This window comes from Phasianus colchicus, chromosome 6 (genome assembly GCF_987193195.1).
Source record: "Phasianus colchicus chromosome 6, bPhaCol1.hap1.1, whole genome shotgun sequence".
NCBI lineage: Eukaryota > Metazoa > Chordata > Aves > Galliformes > Phasianidae > Phasianus > Phasianus colchicus.
In genome coordinates, this window is record NC_143441.1 from 45,224,993 (window position 1) to 45,233,017 (window position 8,025).

General features: G+C 38.3%; 1 long non-coding RNA gene across 1 annotated transcript; it reads left to right on the forward strand.

Moving 5' to 3' along the window:
- Positions 1-243: 243 nt before the first annotated feature.
- Positions 244-7,535, forward strand: LOC149917583 (uncharacterized). Its single transcript, XR_016467554.1, has 3 exons — positions 244-307; positions 2,465-2,539; positions 7,345-7,535. It is a non-coding gene; the product is annotated as an uncharacterized LOC149917583 (long non-coding RNA).
- Positions 7,536-8,025: the final 490 nt, after the last annotated feature.

Here is an 8,025-nt window from a genome sequence, read left to right on the forward strand (position 1 = left end):
CTTGGTCTTTGACTTCAGTGACACTATGCAATTTCCTGGGCAGCTTTTTCTGGCGAGGTGAGATGTGATGCCTTGACTTTCTTCTTTGGTATGGGAAGATATGTTTTCACCTAGCAGCTCTCAGAGGGAAAAATAGCTAGTTCAGTGAATGTGGACAGATGTAAAGGCAAGAAAATTCAACTCATTTTATCTGAAGAATGATTTGCATAGGTCATAATTACACGTTACCATGGATACCCTGCAGAGACCCTCAGACTAGTATCACACAGTCTGTGATACCTGCTCACTATCCAGGCACAGCAAAGTTGTATGAGCTCAGTATTATGCTCAGTAAAGCTATAGAATGGAGGTGTTGTGCCATCTTAATGCAACAACTTAGCCACTGCCATCTTGCAGTGTCTATTATTATAAATAGCTTGGGTTTATGCCTAGATCTTAATACACGGAAGTGGTAACATATGTAGGTGGATCCCACCCTGCCTATCTAGTTCATTTTACTTAGTGGATTGTGTGAAAATATGAATGCAGGGTTTGGGATTATCCAATCTTAAATTGTCTTTAAATTTATCCAGGGACCATGACCCTAGGATTATGTATAGCATACCTAGAATTGCTGTCTACTTAAAGTGCATTCATTGAAAAGCTCCGGTAAACTGTCTATGAAATGTCAATACCTACATTTTTTTGGTGCTCTAGCCTGTCTCAATTTAGGTATATGAAGGGCAGTAGAGAAGCACAAAAAACATCCTATTTTGTTTTCTAAGTAATTGGCTCCTAATTCTTGTACTTCCTAGCAAGAAAATGAGAGACTTCTCTGAAAAGGGAAAGTGGGAGGAAGGAAATGTCCTTGTTTGCATCCTCTGTTGTTTTTTAAATTTTAGTATTTTCTCCTCACTCCTCTTGCTATTCTCACATTTACTGCCTACCTTTACACTTGTTCACTTGCCAGAAAAAGATGTTGATATCCTGTTGGTCTATTAGCTATCTGTCTGCTTGATTTGCCAGACTACTTCAATATGCTCTAGTGCATTTGGGAAAGATCGGCTTTTCTTTGAAATGAAAATGTTTATATCGTGTTTCTCATACTGAAACATTTACAATAAACATAATAACTGAGTTACGTTAGCTTTTCTATGAAAACTCCCAGGAAGCTGATGACTCTGATCTACTGACTTTTTTCATGCAAGAACAGGAGAAGCCCAAAAAATCCTTTAAGAATAAAGAATTCTCTAACTGGTCACTTTTCTGGGGTTAGGAGAGGCACTAGGAGCTCTCCTGCCCTGTCCTCCATCAATTAGAATACAGCAGCTGGTCACATCAAGCCATGTCGTAAAAGGAGCATGAGATGGTTTAAAATTTAAGTAGAATTATCAGGAAAGTTGTGCACTGATTTAGTCAAACAGAAAGATGCTCTTATAAAGCCAAACATTCACCATGAATGAGATGGACAGAACAAAATATGGAAACCAAGATTCTCAGCTGTAATATTTTGTCATGAGAACTGTGAGAGCTTACAGTCATTAAATAAATGTTTTTCCTAAATGGGGATAGATGCTGATGTGTGTTTGTTTGTTTGTTTGTTTTAATTTGTTTTAAATAAAGAGTAGAAGAAATGTTATTTGTGCACAAATCAGGCACCATGGATAGAGAATGATGGTTGTTCCCAGTGATATTCAGTTCCAGGATTTGCCACTGCCTCGAGTGGAATTAATTGCCCTTTGCAAATGTTCCTTTTGCCTTGACTATAAAAGATGTCTCAAGACCTGTTGGAACTGTTTGCTCAGAGAGGTGGTGGATGCCCCATCTCTTCAGACATTCAAGGTCAAGCTGGACAGGGTTCTGAGCAACCTGATGGAGCTGTAGGTGTCCCTGTTCATTGAGGAGATTTAGCCTCAATGATCTTTAATGGCTCCTTCCAACTCAAACAATTCCAATGGGTGAGTATGAGGCTCTAAGTCGAGCTGCTCACCTTGGTTCCCTCAGCATCCAAGAGGAAGCAGTCCATACCCAGTACCTTACCTCTGCTATGATGGGCAGTCAGCTATACCTGTGTCTCTCCATTCACTGGTGAGGGATTTTGGCAGTGGCTTAGGCTAGATGCCTATGTGAGGGATCACTGCAGGTGTAAATAAAGAGGCACCACAGCTCAGACTGTCTTGCAGCTTCTGAATGGCTGCTGAGTGAGGTTACTCCATGTTTTGAGATAGCCCTGAGTGTCCTCAGCAGTATGCAGCCTTTGGGAAAATTCCTGCAAGTGGCCTTTGCACTTTTGCTTATCCCCCAGCTCAGATATTTGAAGTGGGTGATTTGCAGAGGCATTACTGTACTATGTCCAGACTAAATGCACAAAATGCAGGTGATGTATGCTGCACGTTAGAGGAGTACTTTCCTGCCTGGTCAGTGTGGCTTCCTACCACTGGTAGTAACTGATTACTTATAATATCTTTCCTTTCTTTGCTGACAGCTTGATTGATATGACTGAAAACTACCTGCAACAATACAACAGGAGGCAAGCATCAGAAAACTGAAACAAAATGAGGTATTTTGCTAGATATCCTATTTCAATTTGAATGATTTCCTAGTTTCACCATTGAAATGTCTTTGATTTTGTATGGTCTATTGTGGATAGTTTGTTGACTGTAAATTAACCTTGCTAGTAAACCTAGACTGCTAGCAATAAAAAAAATGAAATCATTCATGAATTCTTTTTTTTTTTTTTTCTTTCAATAAAATATCTCAAGGATAAATGGAATTGTTGGGCCTCGTGTCTACTTTGATTTCACGTCCTTCTCTAGCAGGTTACGTTAAAAGTAAATTGGGATGCAGTAGATTTTACATAATTTTTTTTCTGTAGTTTTCACAACTCCTTTGTTTTCAGAGCTTAGGTTTTCAGAGCTTATGGTGTTACACAGTCTGTTGACACGTAGTGACTGGAGATTTTGGGGAGTTAGTCTCATAGGACATCTTTCTGCTGGGCATGAGAATGGCAGTGAATCCATCTTCTGGACAGAATATGCCCCATGAAGGGGGCTGCCTTCTCCTGGTTAACACTGCCCAACTTGGTCTCTGTGAATAACTAATTCTTCAACTATCAAAATAAGTAAATCATAAAAAGCCCAAGATAAATAAGCAAAAGAGTTTCTTTTAAAACATTGAAATGCAATATTCTGTCTGGCTGGGAGAAGAGTCAGGAGTCTGGGTTTAATTGTCAAATTTATCCTGACTTTACAATTTGTTTCAAATCTCTTTAAATAATGTTGTTGTTCACCACTGTATTCTCCACTGTATTGCAAATGGATTTCAATTTCCTGGAAGTATATTGGTCCCCCTCTTCCTTACCACTATTGTCACTTTGTACCCCAGTCACTGACCCAGTTCAGAGCTATTCAGTAGTGAAATGTCCATACCTCTGTACCTCTACCCCTGATTATAACATCTCAGTGAAAATAGCTTTCTATGAGCTTTCCATCTTCTTAGATAAAAGTGATTTTACTAATGCATTTAGCATCAGTTTTATACTGGACACTTAAATAAAAATTGTTTTGTATAGAATAAGCATGTGATTTGAATAGCTGATGGTCAGGATTTATTTTCACCTTTATTTGTTATACCACTTGCTTTAAGAGGCCTAGCATTAATGTGTCAGAGGTATTTCTTCACTTTGCTTTTCTCATCCAGGACATTAAAGGAAACTTTCAAGTTAAACTTATAACGTAACTCTGTGAAACTGAGAACGTCTGATGTCTGGTGTAGGTGAGGTGACCAAAGAGATTGTGGGGCTTCAAATTTATCTTTTTTTGTTCTGAAAGAGCAGAAGTCAGGTCTTGCAATTAGAGTGAATTATGGTTCCGTTCTCAAACCATCTTTTCACCAGATACACAAAAAAACTGTGTTTATGTTTGCCACTGGTGTTTGGTGGAGACGAATGTTTCTTTAGTCTTTGTTTGCTTTGGGAAGCTTAAGGCTTATGCAAAGATTGGCACCTAAGTATAAAATAGTTTCCTGCACAGCAATAGCTCAAGGTTTTGAAGAGAGGTCAGCTTTTAGGCTTTACTTTAATTGTTGCTCTTGTAATCCGGAGATGCTGAATGTTTTTTTTAATGCAGACATGGGCTGAGTAGACAAAACTTAAAGAAAGCCCAGCTAAGTACAGTGCTAAGCTTCTGAATGTTTTTGCAAGACACCTCAGGGAACAGGGAGCTACGGTAGCTTTTAGCCACTTCGATTTTGTGAAAATTTGGTAAAATTGTAAATCCTCTCTCCTGCTATTGAGGTTGAGGATCTCATTGTTGGGGATTAGTGTGACAATGAAGCAGAGTTACTACAGGGATCCTAAAAAGCAGTGTCTCTTTTTAGGGAAACTTGCCGCAGAGTCCCTTGAACTACAGAGGGGAGTGCAAGTTTTAAATGCCAGCTCTGAAGTGCAACAAAAGCAATCAGATGAAAGTTCTGGTTGATGTTAAATCTTAACTAATTGATTTCTTCTTCAGCCCAGCTTTCCTACTGAAATAAATGTTAGAGACACAAAATCCTTTTTTTCTCTTCTGATATGTCTTCTTCAGTGCTCTTGTTTATGTTAAGAGTGTAGAACTTTATTCTAGTCTTTACTGTAGCTGTAACTCCACCCTTTTTCCATTCCGTTAAGAAAATTATAATAATAGATTCATTTTAATGAAAATGCCACTGTTGAATCACTTTGCTAAAAGGGGTCTTTAGTATCAAACTCCACTGGGTGAAGTGTTTCAGCACCCACCTGCTCTCTTTCCCTCTAGAGCCGAATTACGTTGGTAGGGACTATATTCAGATAAGTGCTGAATACTAAATGGTTTGTTTTTCCTGCTAATATCACTCTAAAATTCACTGACAAATATCAGTATAGGGATATTGTCCACAATTCACCATTCCCTTATAGAAATAACCTATTCTGAAACAAATCAGGTTGCTTTTTTTTGTTTGTTTGTTTTTTATTGTAAATATTCCTGAAACTCAAACCACTATTAGACTTCAATTTTGACATTTTTTTTTCTATCAAGACTTCATAAGAAGTACCAGTATCCAAATTTAGAACATTACCTTCATGTATACAACCTTTTGACTACAGGGAAGACTCAGGAAAGCCAGCCCTTGTCTTTTATTTCTAACTATTCTGCATGTAGGGAATTAGATTGCGCTCTTGTCTGACCAAAGTGAACAAAGAAACCTCTCGGTTCACTGGTCTGAATTTTGGGTTTGATCCCCGATCTCGGCTACTGAAATCAAGGATCAAATAGCTCAGGAGAAGGCCTCTGCCTTTATTCTCTGGCCAAGGCTGCTGTCGGGAGATGTAAGAATTAAGGTGAGATCATTCTTCAAGGGAGAGTAACTTCCGTTTCAAATGAACCTTCGGATATTACATGTTGTGGAGCCAGAGGTTGTTGCTGAGCCCCTAAGGTCTAACCCTCAGCTGGATACAGCATTTTTTCTGTTTTAACTTCTGATGTTTTCCTCTGTTTGTAAGGAGCATCTAATTGAAGAAAAGCTGTAGTGCGGGTCTCAGAATGAAGAGGGTACAAGGGAATAAATCCCCTGTTCTGTGCTGCAGTACTCATAGCATAGGCGACCACACTGTATTCTCAAAGGCTTCAACTTTTAGTATATATACCTCCTTCTTGTGGCCAGATGCCTCCAGCTTGGCCCATCCAGGAGCTCCTAATGTTTGAAGCTATGTGCTCTGAAGTTGTGACTTTTGTTACTAGTCAGATAGGTATTTTCATACCGTATTGTCTTGCTGCTTCCAAGAAGTGAATACACATAGCTCCTGGCTATGAGGCAGTCTCCATGAGGACTTCTCACGAGCCCAGAGGTCTTCACAATTGTACATATCCTCCACAAATCTTGTTTCATACAAAGGAGTGGAGTCAGCTCTTCAGGGTGCACTCAAATTTCCTATTCCACTATGCAAATTACTAGAAAATTAACAGATATGAACCTAGAGAAAGATGCTTTTATCAGACTTACTCTAGAAATGTCATTTTTTGAGGTGGCCTACAGGTAGCCCATCAGAGGGTTGTGAATAATGTATTTCACTTTTTGCCAATGGTGAGGTACTGCTAGCTGCAGTAATCCACTCATATTTCTTTATATATATATATAAAGCCTTAACCTCTTTTCAGTCTTTTTTCTTGTTGTAGTGTAGTAGGTATTTGAGTAAAGTCAGTGATTTTTCTTCCTGTCTACTTTAGAAAACAGTACTCATAGGTTCTGTCTTTGACTTAAACGCATTCATTCTTCCTAAAGCTTTTAAAAGAAGCAAAGCTTTCAAGATCAAAGATATTCATACAACACCTGTACTAACACTATTTTCAGTCGTTATTGACCATTCTTTGTGATATTGTCTTATGCAGGTGCCTTTCCAGCAAGCTCTTTAGAATGTGAGGGAATACAAAAAAATAAGCTTACAGAGCATCTGTGTATCTTTTTACCACACTTTAAAAAGCAGAGCCTGTTGACAAATGGGAGGAAAAAAAAAGCACATAAATATAATCACTTCACTCCTCTGTTCCTCACAGGGAATCTTCTTGTATTAGAGAATCTTCAGATGGTTGCTCACATGATCATGAAATCACTGTATATTCTCTAGAGATCGTGGACACGAGCCAGGAATGAATATTTACAAGTGGTACTCAAAGAGTGTAACTTGATAATTGTTTTTGTTACCTCTTTTTAAACAATGGAAATTGTCTTGTTGGGGAGAAGAAATAATTCCACGTCTTAGATTACCCATCCAACTCAGCCTGGAGAGCATCTGGTGAATGCTGACAGGGAATGGGTGGAAGAGAACTTGTAGGCTCTGCATTATTCTCAAAAAAGTACTTTACAAACTCTTACAAATATTGAACCCGAAATAGATGCGAGTTCTCCAGGGATCAAGAAAAAAAAAATAAAGGGAAACACACACAGAGTAATTCAACAATTGTTGTTTGCTATGTTACATTTACAATCTGTCCTCTTGTCCACTGAAATTTCTTTTGAGCATTTACCAGACATAAACAGGACAGATTTCAAGACTGAAGTACAAAAAGATAGACATTAAATATAGACATAAAAAAATGATCATACTCTGAAGCAAAAAGTAGCTGAAATGAAATGCACTAAATCTGGAGTTGGATCGGGACTTAAGGAACAGAATAAATGTGCTTTCTTGTGCAAATGCATTTATTTGTTTCTTAAAAAGGAGGCATATATTTCCCTTCAGGACAGAATGCAAAGGTGGGCTCTTATGACTTTCATCTGGAGCAATTGATTGTAGTACAATGTTTGCGTGAGTTTGAATAGTAAATGTTTTTAATTATTTCTCTCTCCTAGGACAGTAGCTCTTTTAAAGAAAAAGAGAGATGACAAGATAATCCATTCTCAGAATGAATGCCCAGATATCAGCAGTATATTGAGAGCTGAATATTCATAACCATTTGCTTGAAGGCAAACAGACTGCAGACTTATTAGAGAAAATGCTTGTCAGAAAATGGTGTGATGTGGGTTCCTTCTTGCTAATAGGAGGTACTTCATGAGCAGGTACTTCACCAATCCTGTAATAAACAGGATATATTTTTGCTCTTGTGCAAGACTTTTTTTTTTTTCTAATTATTATTATTGTGGTTTTTTTAAAATTTCATTTAATTACAACATGGCCCTGTGTGAAGTCATAACATTTCATGTCAACTCTGTATTAGCAATTTAAATGAAATAAGAAAACCAGTACAAGCAAAGCTGACTACAGTTATTAAAATCTGTGGTAGCAATGCTGGGATAGAGAGACAGGTGTTCCTGAAGTGTTGAACTGGGTTCTGCTCCCAGAGCTGAGACTTCAGAGATGCATGAATTCTTCCAAAAGAGGGCAGAAGCAGCATTTACAGAGTCCCCTTGACAAACGCGTTACCTTCCCCCATTTGCAGTCCTCTGTCTCCCAGCATTTCAGAATTACAAACCTCTGTCTCTACAAAAGAAACCATAAGAATCAGCCAGGAAACTTCACAAATACTACAACAC